The sequence below is a fragment of the Echinops telfairi genome, unplaced genomic scaffold (genome assembly GCF_000313985.2).
Source record: "Echinops telfairi isolate 266 unplaced genomic scaffold, ASM31398v2 ScPeMD7_1;HRSCAF=3_0, whole genome shotgun sequence".
In the NCBI taxonomy this organism is placed as follows: Eukaryota; Metazoa; Chordata; class Mammalia; order Afrosoricida; family Tenrecidae; genus Echinops; species Echinops telfairi.
Genome location: NW_022103896.1, coordinates 91,144,548 through 91,159,990, shown reverse-complemented (window position 1 = coordinate 91,159,990; position 15,443 = coordinate 91,144,548). Strand labels below are relative to the sequence as shown.

The following is a 15,443-nucleotide window of genomic DNA, read 5'->3' as shown; positions in this document are numbered from 1 at the left end:
CTCATGTGGAACATGTACATGGCTCAAGAGGCGGTCATTTGAACAGAACAAGGGAATACTGCATGGGTTAAAACCAGGGAAGGCGTGTCTCAGGGTTGTATCCGTTCACCACAATTATTATACTATTAGATGTGTATTCTGAGCAAAATAATCAGAGAAGCTGGACTAAATGAAGAAGAAAATGGCATCTACTTGACACAACGCATACATGTATGGATTGGCTGTACAAGCCCCCAATAAAATGATTTAAAACAAAAGAAAATGGCATTGGAGGAAGGTTTATTAATAATCTGCAATCTGCAGATGACACAACCTTGATGCTGAAGGTGAGGAGACTTGAAAGAAGTAATCAAGGATTACAGTATTCCACATGGATTGAAATAGTGTAAAGAATGAATAAACAAACAAATAAAATAAGATGACCAAAATGTTCACAACTTGACCAATAGGTAACATCACAATAAACGGAGAAAAGATACAAGTAGTCAAAGGTTTTATTTTGATTGGATCCACAACCAATGTTCACGGAGACAGTTGTCAAGAATCAAATGAAGGAGATGCTGCCAGATCCTAGAAGTACTGGAAGACTTCCTCAGCAACTACTGGAGAGGTTCCACTCACTAGAAGGGGATACCTGTACTTCCTGGCACCAAGAATTTCAACTTAAAGCTAAGTAGACCAAAGTTTCTTAAAGTGGGAGAGCAGCAAAGCCTGTGAACAGACTCCCTTTTACTGACGTTGCCTCCTGAGGGGTGTGGCCTTCTTAAAATGGGGAGGAGGGGGGCAACCAGGAATCTCCTTTTCTCCCTGTCCTTCATCTTCCTGCTTGCAGGGACTCCGCCACTGATCCTGAGAGCTGTTGGCATCCTTCCATGTTTCCAAGGACTTTGGATCCATGAAACTCTGCATCCACCAGCCTGTGATCTTCCTGTATCCTGTCTCTCCTTGCTGTACCACGGGCATATGATTACGGGAGTCTGAAGAGGGACTTATGGACTTGCATCAGACCTATGGACTAGGGTTGGACTGGGCTGCGATGCCTTCTTGATATATAATTACTTCTTGATATAAAGTTCTCTGTTAGTCCAGGCTGAGTAGAAACAACTTTATTTATTTATTTTTATTTCTGCCATGTCATTATTATTTTTTTAATCACTTTATGGGGGCTCATACAACTCTTATCACAATCCATACATATTATCAATTGTGTAAAGCACATTTGTACATTCATTGCCCTCATCATTCTCAAAACATTTGCTCTCCACTTAAGGCCCTGGTATCAGCTCCTCATTCTTCCCCCTCCCTCCCTGCTATCCCCTCCCTCATGAACCCTTGAAAATTTATAAATTATTTTGTCATGTCTTACACTGTCTGACGTCCCCTTCACCCACTTTTCTGTTGTCCATCCCCCAGGGAGGAGGTTATATGTATATCCCTGTAATCGGTTCCCCCTTTCCACCCCACCCTCCCTCTATCCTCCAGGTATCACCACTGGTCCTGAAGGGATCATCCGTCCTGGATTCCCTGTTTCCAGTTCCTATCTGTACCAGTGTACATCCTCTGGTCTAGTCAGATTTATAAGGTAGAATTGGGATCATGATACTGGGTGGGGAGGGAGGGAGCATTTAGGAACTAGAGGAAAGTTATATGTTTCATCGTTGCTGCACTGCACCCTAACTGGCTTGTCTCCTCTCTGGGACCCTTCTGTAAGGGGATGTCCAGTTGCCTACAGATGGGCTTTGGGTCTCCACCCCACAGTACCCCTCATTCACAATATGATTTTTTGTTTTTTTGATGCCTGATTCCTGATCCCTTCCATACCCCAGACGCTATATCTTTTGATAGCCAAGCACTATCAGCTTTCTTCACCACACTTGCCTACGCACCCATTTGTCTTCAGCGATTGTATTGGGGAAGTGAACACACAATGATATGATTTTTTTGTTTTTTGATGCCTGGTAACTGATCCCTTCGGCACCTTGTGATCATGCAGGCTGGTGTGCTTCTTCCATGTGGGCTTTGTTGCTTCTGAGCTAGATGGCTGCTTGTTTACCTTCATATTTATTTATTTATTAAGTCATTTTATTTGGGGTTCATACAAGTATCACAATCCACACATACATCCATTGTGTCAAGCACCCTGTACAGTTGTTTCCTTCATCATTCTCAAAGCATTTACTTTTTACTTGAGCCCCTGGTATCCACTCAATTTTTCACCTCCCTCCCCACTCCCCCCTCCCATGAAGAAACAAATTTGACACTCATGTATAAGAGAGAATTTGTGGGAAACAGAAAGATTTCTCCCAACTTGTCTCGCCTGAATATATGCCAAGCTTAGTTGCTTGCTACACACAGTAAGTGACTAGACTTGGAGGTCAATAAAAGTAGGTCAGAGGTTATTCTCCTTAGGGAGAATCTAGAGCAATCAGACTGTATAGTCTGTCCCACCCTAAGTAAGGCCCACTCCCTTCTGAGGATAATCGTAGTTTGTTTTCCTGTAGGAGAGCCCAGGGAGTTCAGCCCACTCAAAGGGGATCAAGGTTAGGCCGCCATCATGAATCTAGGGTCTTCCCATCTCATCCCGTATATACCCCTAGTCCCTCCCCTTCCTATTATTTGTACACCCTTAGCTCAACCCCTTCCTGTTATGCTTATGCCCGTTGTATAGTCCCCTCCTATTGCTTGTATTTCCTATTGTACAACCCCTTCCTGTGATGTATGTCTTTACCTGTAATTAAGAGGCATGCACACCCCCAAAGAGATATAAACCTATAAATCGCTGTCTCTCCTGCCCTCTCGTCTCCCATCTCCATGTATACCACCAAGAGGAGCTGAGTATTCTACCATGAAATATAGCATTTTTCTCTCCTTCATTTCTCTCTCTCTTATTCTCTATGACTTTACTATAATCTTTACTTATTATCGCTGTACAATTGCATCTGCCAGGCCTGTGATGATTTGGTAGGGGGTGGCTCCTCTGAGAAGAATTTTTATATCAAGAAGTGATTATGCATCAATAAAACATTCCAGCCCAGGCCAGATCAAGTTCATAAATTCAATATTAGCCATAAGTCTGAAATTAGCCCATGAATTTCTCTTCAGACTCACACAGCACATGCAATGATGTCAAATGTAGGAAGATCACAGACTGGTGGGTGGAAAGTCCTGTGGGTCCAGTAGTAGTGGAAGGATCTCAAAAGCTTCTGGCTGCCATCCTTATGGCTCTCTGTGGTTTGTCAACAGGAAGGTGAAGTAGACAGTGTCCCACCTTCAGAGGAAGAGAGGAAACTCCCAGAATTCTCATGAAGTCACGCCCACAAGGAGGCATCCATCAGGCTGTGACCTGACTGACAGGCTAGACTCCACCCTTATAACCTATTTATCAAGTTGACATGAAATTAACTACCACAAATTGTTAAGTTATACAGATGAGTATCACTGGATTTGCTTCTCTAGACAACTTGGCCTAACATACCTTACATGTGTGTGATTCTGCTGTTTGTATCTTATGTTGTTTGACATAACCATGTAGGGGTGTCTAAGGATAATTTAAATTACCCAGTCTCCTGGTATTTACAGCCCTTTACATGATTATGCTGTAATAACCCAACATTCTAAAAAACAATTAATACATCAATAATAAGAAAGTTATTGAACATTTACTTTGCTTTAGGGAGTATATTGATAGTGAAACTAAATAAATCCCTTTCTATTTTATCATGGAAAGAAGGACGCTATAATACATAAATAAGTACTGTACATAATTATGAAGTGGGATGTGTTATCAAGGAAAACCCAGCAGAGTGTAAGTAAGAGAATAAAAGTAGGCAATCTACTTGTGCAGGTGATCATGATAGGCTTCTTTCAGGTGATATTTAACAGTATTTTTCCTCCTGTTGTCCAGAAAGTGACCCAGAGGAAGGCAGCGATGAACTAGTAGAGATTGGATGGAAGCGGAATAGTTGACCAGATAGTTGCTCAAGCTGTTTTTCCCTTTGCATCCTCTATTTAGTAAACATTTTCTCAGCACTACATGATGTTCCCTGTATGAAGTATAAGTATATGCAGCATACAGACAGGGTGCCCCCTCCAGAGGCTAATAAAGTGCCTCAAGCTCCTTGCAATCCAGTTGATGTTTGTTGGGTGAGTAAATGGAGTGCTCTCCTGGTTATTCTTTTCATCGATTGGAGCTGCCTCACTGACAGTTTCAATGGTTTGACAGATGCCTGAAAGGAACATGGCATAACTGTTATTTTGCAGAGGTTCCAGAACAAGCTGATAAGCTAAAAAACAGTATACGTGTGGAGAAGTGTGTATTAGTTTTAGTCCTAATGCACTCGGTTTGTGGAAGGCTGCAGTCTACAGAGGGAGACCTAACTTCATTTTGAATCTTGACGTAAGTTCAGACACCACTTGAGTTCTTTTAGACCAATAAACCAGCAATATCTCCCACAAAAAGCAAGGACTCCCAAGGAAACGTAGGGAAGGGCAGTTTTGCTTTCAATCTTGCTCAAAGGACTGTAGCACTTGGTCAAGTGTGACTTTATTTACAGAAAACAGCTATGTTATCTATTATAATAGTTGGGATCCTCCTTATTACAACTCAGGACCACATAGCATACCATGATCACTATGCAATTAAGTCAAAGCTTTAGAACCAATCCTGTAAGTTTTTAAAAATCTCCAGTCATATATCTATATCTCTCTATATACATATCTATATATCTTGATCATGGTCCTATCCCCACTTCTGTAATACCACTTGACAGTGATTAGTGCCTTCTACGGATCATAATTGTGATGATTTCTTTTGTTCTCTATTGTATTTATGAAAATCATGGCTGTGAGTCAGCAGAAAATCTATCTGCCTCATGCTAATTGTTTCCCTTAACCAGGATGATTTGTCTTTTGTCTCTGTCCTGTTTAATCCAAAAAAACCTCAAAACAAACTCATTGCCATCAAGCCAATGCTGATGTACAGCGTCACCCCGTGGGTTTATAAGGCTGTAACTTGGATGGAAGCTGAATAGTTGACCAGATAGTTGCTCAGTTTTGGTAATTTGTTTACTGGGCTCAGATAGAAAGTCCAGTTTTTCTTCTGAGGAGGTTTCAAACTGCCAACCATGCAGATCACAGCTCCAAACTGCCAACTATGCAGAACACATAACCACTACACCACCAGGGCTCCAGTTTAAGGCCAAATAAAATGTTCGCTATACAATCTTTGAGTCTGGGTTTTTTTTTTCCCTCTAGGACAAGTATATTAGAAACAAACTCCTGGGAAGAGAGGGGCCTTGTGTTATCCTTCTAGTCCTTCTGCAGCCTTATTTCCAAGAAGAAAGGATATTGATGGATTGCTCCCTCTGTTTAAAAGGAAGAAGTTTCAGAATGGCTATTAGCTGTCTGATGTCCCCTGTGAATCAGAGAGCACACCTCTCCTGGTTAAGAGAATCTTAGACAATGGCTTAAGCTAATGGAAAAAGGGTCCAGAGGGGGCTGGACCTAGAGGTAGGTGAGACTGTTGCCAGCGTGTGCTGGTGCTCCCAGGTTTCTTTCTATGTGTTAAGGCACATCCTTCCAAAGACTGGCCATGACTTGTCTTCAATGAAGCCTTTTCCCCCAAGGCAGTGTATATCCAAGGATAAGTAAAAAAGTATTTATTTACACAAAACAATAGAAACCTTTATTAAACAAATTACTGCGATATGAAGCTATTGTGCTTTGATCTAGTCTCCATCTCGGGCTATGCATTTCTAAATTGAGGTAAAGCTTTCATCTAATTCTTCTCAAAAAATTCTGGGCTCTTGAGTTTTTGCATACCCAAGGGACTCAAATTGTCTTCCTTTTCAATACTGAATTTGGGAAACAAAAAGAAATCTGAAGGGGGAAGATCAGGACTGTAGTCTGGATGGAGTAACAAAATACTTGTGGGGCAGCTACTACCACCCTTGAAAAAGGAGCAGGTATGTGGTTTGTAGAAGGCTAGGGATCACAGCGAAAGCCCCCAAACCCTTGGCAGAGCCCTTACTCGGACTAAGCCTTCATTGAATTCCCTCTGACCACTGACCAGGGATGTGAATCGTCTTGCCCTCAGACACAGAGCCCTGGAATGTGGATTACTGCAGATACAGTTAGGTTAAAACTTAACATATCACTTGTTTTCCCTTTTGTCCCATTTTAAATTTGTTCTAATTTCTATTATCTTCAGCTTTCACTTGGATTGACGCTTTTGTATGTTTTATTTTATCATTGTTGGTTTTCATTTGTAATTTTTTCCTTTGGAAAAAAACAACCACTTTGTTGTCCTATAATTCACATATCACACAATTCAATGACAAACATATTTAAGAGAGCTGTGCAATAATCACCATAATCAATTTCAGAACATTTTCTCCTTTCTTATACTAATTATTATTAGCTCATCCCGCCTCCCTGCCATAACCCTGACAAAGTATTAATCCAGTTATTATCTACAGATTTGCCTATCCTTGGTTTTATGTAAAGGGAAACATATACAAACAAAAAACAAACCCAACAATAACAAAGTAAAACAGAAAAACCTCAATTGAAAAGAAAGCAGAGAATAATAAAAACTAGAACAAATTTAAAATGGGTCAAAAGGAAGAACAAATAGGGCGTGAATTTTAACCTAACTACATGTGCATTAGTCCACTTCCCAATGCTTTGTCTGATAGCAAGGCTAGTCACATCTCTGGACTATGTTCAGTGGGAATTCACCAGAGGGTTAATCCACATGGAGACCCTGCAAATGGATTTGGGACTTTCACTGTCATCTATAGCTTTCTGCAAATGGGGTGCTCAGATTTAAGCTCTAATACCTTTCTCTCCTTCGGTCTTGGTTTTCATTATTTAAAATCCTTGGATCCACAGACTGGTGTACTTCTTCTGTGTGGAATTAGCTGACCCTTTGATTGGACGGCTGCTTGTTCTGAAACAAGCTTTTAACATCCCATACACTATTCTTCCTGATAGCTGGGCACCATCAGGTCTTCACCACAATTTGTTATAGCATCTCTAACTTCAGTGATCTTGTCATGAGGCGGAACCCAAGGGAGAAAAAAGGGATTTTTTTCCCAAAGCTATATATATGATTAAAAAAAAAAAAAACATATATATATATATATACATAACAACCTTATCACCTTCAAAGTACTCTTTATTACATGGAATACATTTGTCAAATCTGTGATTCCATTCTTGGAAATATTTTTCAAACTCATCTATTTGGATGGCTGACGAGCACCTCCCTTGATTTTTTCTTCACTTCTACACTACATTGTTGTATCTCTGCCCTTTCATGTCCCTCTGCATTTGCGGAAAATGAAGTTACATGGAGTGAGGTCAGGTGAGTAAGATGTGTAGGGCAAGAGAATCATGTTGGTTTTTGACAAAAAATGGGCGCACTGAGAAAGCTGCGTGCCTATAAATAGAAAACTTGATTAACAGTCTGACCTGGTGGAACAAACTCCAAATGCACTACAAGTCGATATTTTCGTGCATTAGGGATGTTGATGCATGTCCAGAACTAGGTTTGTCATGAACCAATATTTCACCGTTTTTGAAATGAGAAAACCACTTGTACACTTGATTTTTTCCCAAAGTGTTATAAGCTGTGTTCAACATCACAACAGTTTCTGTGGCATTTTTCCCAAGCAGGAAACAAAATTTCACAGCCGCATGCTGTTCTCTTAAATCAGCCATCACAAAAAATTAGGTTTGAGCGAAATTGCTTTTACAGAAAATTCACTATGACTAGAGAGAACCTTTCCAGGTGACAGTACTCGGTGCACTTAGAGTGAGTTGCTTGAAACTCGTTTAGAAAAATTTGTACTATGAAAGCTTTTTTTTGAGGGGGGGTACCCCCTCATAAGATTTTCTTTATATGAAATCCAGGGTAGGTGAATCTGGAGACAATGACTTGATTGATATTTTCTTGGGGTTATGGCTGGGCAGGTTAGGTATAATGGGGAGCTGATAATATTGGACACAAGAATGAAGAAAATGTACTAGAATTGTGAGGATTGCACAACTCTTTTTAATATATTGAAGCTAATGAATTGTAAGGGATGTGAATTACAAGTCAATAAAACTTGAAAAAAAAGAATGAGCAGGGGCATTATGGCAAAAAAATTCTTTGGTGCAACTTTTCTGGTCTTTTGCTTACTAATATTGTTTTCAATTAAAAAAAAAATCCTAATCCCTGTAATTTCCCTGTATCCTTCAGCAAAATGTATCAAGAGTACACTTTTGGGATCACAAAAAACCAAATAGTCACTATAACTTCAGAGCTGACCTGTCAGCCTTGAATTTAACTGGTCCAGCAGATTCCTTCAGAAATCAGTATTTTAGAGTTTTTAAAAAAGGCACCCAAAGTGTATAACAGAGAAAATATCTGTAGTCATCTACTGATAGTAGAGACAAGTTTAAGCTTGTTTGAATAAACATGCGTGTATGAATTAGAACCCCAGTAGAAAAGCTTTTGACCCATCCTTATGTATATGGGTATAAAGAAGCTTTCTACTGACACTAGAGTTACCATTTAGGAAACCCACAGATTGCCATGAGGCAGATTTGACTTTGGCAGTGAATTTTAGTGTACATGAGCCTATATGAATATGTATATCATATATATGATGATGTGTGGGTAGCATCTGACCACTAAACTTTATAAGGTAGAAAGGAAAGAATCATCATCATCATCATCATCAGTTGCCCAATGCCCATTTCTATGAGGCTGAGGTCAGACATCCCTCCCAGTCACCCCTCGGAAGGTACTCTCTGCTTCTCAGTTGGGTTTGTAATTCATTGTAATGACCACATAAAACTCTCGGGCAACTTCTCATGATTTTAGGGTTTATTAGGGAAGTGAACAGGTTACAGTTCAGGTGAGAAATGCTCAAGATACAGTGGTTCAGTCAAATCAGTCTGCCTACAGACGGGTTTTTTCTGGTTGTCAGTCTTGGCTGGCCTCTGCCTTGCTCGGCAATGTTAGAAAGCTTTTTTTAAAGGTAGCCAGTTGATACTTGAAGAGCATATAATTGTGTCACAAGCTTCAGCCTGAAGACCTAGCTCTGTGGTTGAGTATATCAAATCTCCCCAATTAAATGCCCAGAGGTACCCTACTCCACAAGCCAGCCTCCTGCCCCAAAGCACCCAACTTTACTTGCTCCATGGGTTGGGAAACCCACTGCTTTGTCTCACCCTCTGGCTTAGGATTCTGCTGCTGCCACACCTGCTGGTATTCAGACCCAGATTCCACTTCGGAGTTCTACTCTGTGAAGTTATAAACACTGTTCTTGATGTTTCTTCTCCGCCTTTTGCTTATTTGTTGTTTACAATTAAATTACTCAAATATTATCTTCATTTAAGGGAGAGTCAAAGAAATGAACAAGGAACCTTGGAAATTTTTGACTCCTAACCCCTTGCAAGAATGTGTCATCAGGATTGGAGGAAGGCTTATTAAAAAACTGCAATATACAGATGACACAACCTTGTTTGTTGAAAGTGAGGTCTTGAAGCACTTGCTGATGAAGATCAAAGATCACAGGATTCAGTATGGAATTACAATTCAATGTACAAAAATCCAAAATCGTCACAACTGGACCACAGGTAACATCATGATAAATAGAGAAGAGAATGAAGTTGCCAAGAATTTTATCTTGCTTGGATCCACAATCAATGCTCACAGAAGCAGCCATCAAGAAATCAGAGGACACACTGCCTGGAGTTAGTCTGCTGCATAAGACTTCTTCAACGTGTTGACGAATAAGGATGTCACTTTGATGACTAAGGTGTCCCTAATCACCTCATATACATGTGAAAGTTGATTATTGAATAAGGCAGACCAAAGAAGAATCTAGGAATCTGGATTATGGGTGCTGGTGAAGAATATTGAACGTACCACGGACTGCTAAAAGAACAAACAGCTCTTTAAGAAGAAATACTGCCAGAATGCTTCTTATAATTGAGGATGGTAAGGCTTCATCTCACATACTCTGGACATGTTCTCAGGAGAGAGCAGTGCTTAGAAAAGGGCATCATGCTTGATTAAATGGACACCCCCAAACCGAATTTACTGCCATCGAAACAAAGCTAGCTCATAGCCACCTCTTGCATTTCTGAGACTGTAACTGTAGAAAGCCCAGTCTTTTTCCCCCGCAAAGCTGCTGGAGACCATGCGGATCCCAGCATTGGCACAGTGGCTAAAACATTGGGGTCAAACAATAATTCGGAGGATGACGCAGGGCTTGGCAATGTTTAGTTAGGGTGTGCATAAGGTTGCTATGAGTTGGAACTAACTCCACCACCTCGCAAGCGGAGTTATTTTGTGGTGAGGATACCGAAAATGAGGTTTCCTGGAATGCAGAACTCCTATCTCTTCCCTCCACAACCTCAGGAAGATCAGATATTTTGTGGGTGAGGATTTTGGGTTTAAGTTATGGTGAGATATCTAGAGATAAACTTTTTCTGTGGCAGAGTAATTGCGAGATGACCTGGGTACAAAGGTACTCAAGCGAATCACAGGAAACAAATATATTTTTGTAAGGAGATTACGTTCTGCAGTCCTGAACCTGCGTTACTAAAATTTAACTGACGTTAAAACTCACCTTTTACCCGGATGCTCTATTTTATCCAATTCCATAAATCTTTACGGTGCGCACGACTCAGAACGACTTGCTGCTTAAAATCCAAGGACAAAGAGCACCCTGTTAGGAGGTCCTTATACAAAACCAAACCGGAATTTGTTGTCTAATTTTCAGCAGATATGAGCCACGCTAAGGTTTCCGGGAGCTCTGTACGCTTAACGCCACCCAGACGTGTAAAGGATTTGGCCGACAGTCGGTATCACGTACTAACAGTTTTCGCGGATTCCGGGCGAGAGCAACATCCCTCCCAGTCTCTTCAGGTGAGCAATTGCTAGGCCCCGCCCCCGCCAGGCCGCCCCGGCAGCGCGTGCGCATCTCATCCGGGCTCAGAGAGGGCCGCCGAAGCGGCGTGGCCTCGCAGTTTGGCGGGCCCAGTGCGCGTGCGCCGTGGAGGCCGGGAGGCGGGGAGGCGCCGTCTGGCTCGGGTTTGAGTCAGGCAGGGAGCTTGTGAAGAGGGACGGCAGGAGCTCCGTGTAAGGTTTGCGGACGACAGCCCTCTGGCGGGTCGGCAGGTGAGGCCTCTCCGCCGCAGGCGGGGGCAGGGGCGTCCTGGGAGTGGAGTTGCTACCGAGAGGGACCCGAGCGTGAGGCGCGTGACGGATTCGATCCTGGGCCTCAGGCGCGCGAGGGCAGGCCGCAGGGCCGCCTCGGTTGAGGTCGGCGTCTGGTCGCGCCAGGTGAGCGCTGACGGCTGTCCACCCGCCTTCGTCCGCCCCGCTCTCTGGCGGCGCATTGTCCGGTGGCTGGGCCGCGCCCTCACAGCGCCCCCTGCCGGCCGTCACGCCCGCGCGGGGCGAAGGCCTCCTGGGCCTCCTTGCGCCGAGTGCGCTTTCCTTTGTTCGCCGCCGCCGCGCTGGAATTGTTCCTTCCGCCCGGTGCTGCCGCCGCCCCGAGAGTCCCTGCACCCTGCACCCCTCCCCGATAACATGGCCGCCGCAGCGGCGCGCCCAGTGCCTCCGGCGCCGTCGGTACTTTAGCGCCTGCTTTTGTTGCTTGGAGCTTGCGCTTCCGCCTGCGCTGCGCGCTCCGTCTGGCTGCGGTAAGGTCCTACGGGCCCAGGCGGTGGCAGCTCTGGGCTCGGGGTGACAAGTGGGAGTCCACACAGCGTGTGGGGCGGGAAGCCCTGGCGCTGCGTATTTTCGAGGGCGGGTGGAGGAGGGGACGATGCGCCAAAATCGGTGGCGGCGGCGAGATGTTCGGAGTTGCATAATACGCCAGGCCTGCTCTCGCCCGCGACGAGGATGATGGTCCTCGGAAGGGGGAAGAGAAACCGTACCACCTAGGTCCCGGGCGGTGGGGGCGGAACTCGGGATGCTCTCGAGCCGGGACTGAGCGGGCGCTGCTTTCGGAACTGGTGTCAGCTGCGCGTGGCGGAGGGTGGGAGGCTGGGGGGGTTGCTGCGCCTCTGCGGGGTTGGATGATTTTAGTGAATGGGTGAACTCGCACTTCTCGCTGCCACTCAAGGGTGAGGGATATTGTGTGCTGACAATAACGCTGGATTTCACGTGGAGAGCCTCAAGTCCCTGGAAGTTGTTGGATTCACTGAAAAGGCTTATTTTCTCCTTCTAGTGACGCCCACTAGCACATTTCCAATCCTATGCGGTCCTCCGGCATTCGCAGCACCCTCTCCTGGCTCTCTGTTAAATACTTCGGCAGCTTTCTGTTGTACGAGATTGATTGACGGTGGGAATCTACGTTTCCTTTTATCCTTTATAAGCGACCTTGAATGTATTCTGCAAGGGTTTTGTTCAGATGAGTTTTAGATAGATTCTTACGTGGATTCTGCATTCTGCATTCTACGAGTTTAGTTCTTAGCAAGGGCTTCAGTAGTAAATGTTATGAAGTATAAACCTCAGTTTATTCAATTGTGAATATGTTGTTTTTCTTATAATTTGTGGACTGGGATTTTAAGTTTTGAAGAGCATTTTCCAAAGTAATTTTACTGTTGGCTAAAATGAATTTGGTTATTGTGTATTTTTAAAACCAATACACTGAAGTGTTTTAAAGGATGCCTCTGGAGGCCTCGTATCAGAGAAAACATGCACACAAAATTGTGTATAACTTCTGATAGAATTTTCTGAAAGGAGCTTATGAAAGTATTGATGGAGAATACTAATCACTTTTTACATGACTTGTTAGGAAGTAAAAAATCTAAACTAGAGGATTTATGCCAAAATGTATTATATTTGTGAAAATTCTTTTAGAGGTTCTGAAATGTCAGAAAGATCAAGTGGAAGGAGCCCCATCCAGCTTTAATTAATAGACAAACCTCCTCCCAAATTATAGAACAGTAATTATCCAGATTTGATAAAGTATACATAGTATATTTATAGGTAGTAGGTATTTACTGTGAGAAAAGTTTTCTTTTCCCTGGAATTTTACTAGTAGTTTCTGACAGTGCCATTAATTACCAATTCAGAAGAAAATTGCACCCACTGCCATTGAGTCCATTTGATTCATAAACCACTCTGTAAAGAGTTACCCAGGCTATAAATCTTTACCAGAGCAGAAAGACTCATCTTCTCTGAGGAATGCTTGGTGAGTTTGAACTCTGGTGTTTGTGGTTAGTAATCCCAAGACATGCCACCAGAGTATCTTCCCCCCAGTACATAGCTACCCTAGATAGGGTTACCCAGTCTATACATTGTTACTGGAGCAGATAGCCTCATCTCTTCCCCAGAGCAGCTGGGGAGTTTGAACTGTTGATCTTTTATTTAGCACTCCAACACTTCCTAGACAGAATGATCAGGGTTTCAAATAATATATTAAATATTAATAACCCAGTTTTGGATTATCTGAAGCAGTGTTGCTTAATGTGGCATTTGGGACACTTGTTCTAAGTACTGCTGAGGTAAAAGGTGTCCTTTGTACTGCTAACCTCAAGGTCAGTGATTCAAACCACCACCAGCAGCTCCAAAGAAGAAAAAATGAGTGACGATGCTCTTAAATTAAAATTTGTAGCCTCTGGAGCGGAGAGGGCAGGGGAAAAAAATGAGGAGCTGATACCAAGGACTCAAGTAGAAAGTAAATGTTTTCAGAATGATGAGGGCAACAAATGTACAAATGTATGAATGTGCTTGACACAATGTATGGATTGTGATAAGAGTTGTACAAACCTCCAATAAAATGATTAAATGGAAAAAAGAATTTATAGCCTCAGAATCTCTAGATAAGATCTCTGTGAGTCAGATTTGGTTTGGTGACAGCTGATTGCCAAGTCAAATTAGTTTGGGAAACTGCATTTTATGGGCAATTCCCCAAATTTGCCTTTTACTTGAGATTTGTTAATTGAAATCTTAACCTGAAAAAAATTAATGTTTTTACTCCTTAATGGTTGCACACTCTTATGAAGAGTAATAAAAGGATATCTATGTATTATTTTTGAAGTTAGTCATGCTGATTATTAGAAGGAATGCTATTGGACATTTCTTTTGGTTTAGCTCTTAGTACCTTAATTTCTGTGAAAGAACATTTAATATATATCCATATATATCCTTTATTGGTTGATTAGCAGAATGTATTTTTTTCTCCCATTTCTTTGAATGAAAAGAAGTTAGAAGAAGTAAATAATTTTGTCAAAGTATTTTGCTAAATTTGGAGAATACATGATGGTTTTGTGAAGTTTCTGCAGTTAAGCCTTTTAAATGAGAAGAATGTGGATTGAAATTGAACCCCATATTTACTAGTCCCAAACAACATAGCTAAGTCATCATGTATCATTTTTTAAGCTCTTGGTCTCCAGATGTAAGCTGGAGCCCAAACTTATGTGAATTATGAAAAGTATTATTATTAAATTTTCATTATAGAAATTAAGGGAAATGGATTTTGGAGTTCCCAGTACAGTTCCTGAAATGGTAGCTAATGTTAGTAAATACTGCTTTTTGTTCTTGTCAAGTGCTGCTGAGTTGGTTCAGTGATTCTATATATTAATAGAATGAAACACTGCCCAGTCCTTCATTATCCTCACAGTTATTATATTTGAGCCCATTGTTGCAGCCACTTTGTCACTTCATCTGACTGAGGTTCTTAGCTCTTTCTGGGTCCTTTTTCAGAGATTGGTGTTTCCTGATAACATGTTCAAATTAGGTGAGGCGAAGTCTTACCATCCTCCTTTCTAAGCAGCATTCTGGTTGTACTTCTAACACAGATTTGCTTGTTATTTTGGCATTGCATGGTACTTTCAGTATTCTTCGTCAACAAGAGCAATGATTCTTCTTTGGTCTTCCTTAATCATATGATTAACTTTCATAGGCATATGAGGCACTTGAAGGAATAAGACTATTTTTATTTTTCTTAACCCTTCCTGTTTTTGAATTTTGCTATAGGGACCCCTGTAGCATTGTGGGTTAAGTGTTGGGCTTTCAACTAAAGGTAAGAGATTTGAAATCTCCAGCTGTTGCTGAGGAAAACGAGGATGCAATTTGCTTCCATAAAGACTTACTGCCTCAGAAGCCCTATGGGGTGGTTTTACTTTGTCCAGTACGGTCACTATGAGTTGGAATCTATTCCATGTCATTGGATTTTGGATATAGTTATTAGCAGGATTTTTTTTTTTCCATAGTGGAATAAAAAAGCTTTTGCCTCTGTGTTAAATTAGATCAACACTGAGACAAACGCTCTTGATGCCTATCTTTTTGTTTTGTTTTTTAAAATAATTTTATTGGGGGCTCCATCACACATCCATCCATCCATTGTGTCAAGCACATTTGTACATTTGTTACCTTCATCATTCTCAAAACATTTGCTTTCTACTTGAACCCTTGGTATCAGTTCCTC

At 42.0% G+C, this 15,443-nt stretch overlaps 1 protein-coding gene across 6 annotated transcripts in view; it reads left to right on the top strand.

The window, feature by feature from the left end:
• The first annotated feature begins 11,058 nt into the window (after positions 1–11,058).
• SPIN1 (spindlin 1) overlaps positions 11,059–15,443 on the top strand; it is a 94,545-nt gene continuing 90,160 nt past the window's right edge. For 3 of the 6 annotated variants that reach the window (XM_045299426.1, XM_004697584.3, XM_045299267.1), the window contains exon 1: positions 11,059–11,179. The gene's annotated coding sequence lies outside the window, so the exon portion shown is untranslated. Of the gene's footprint in view, positions 11,180–11,661; positions 11,707–12,236; positions 12,351–15,443 lie in introns of those variants that run through there. The other 3 variants (XM_045299337.1, XM_045299304.1, XM_045299377.1) reach the window with 2 other exon arrangements.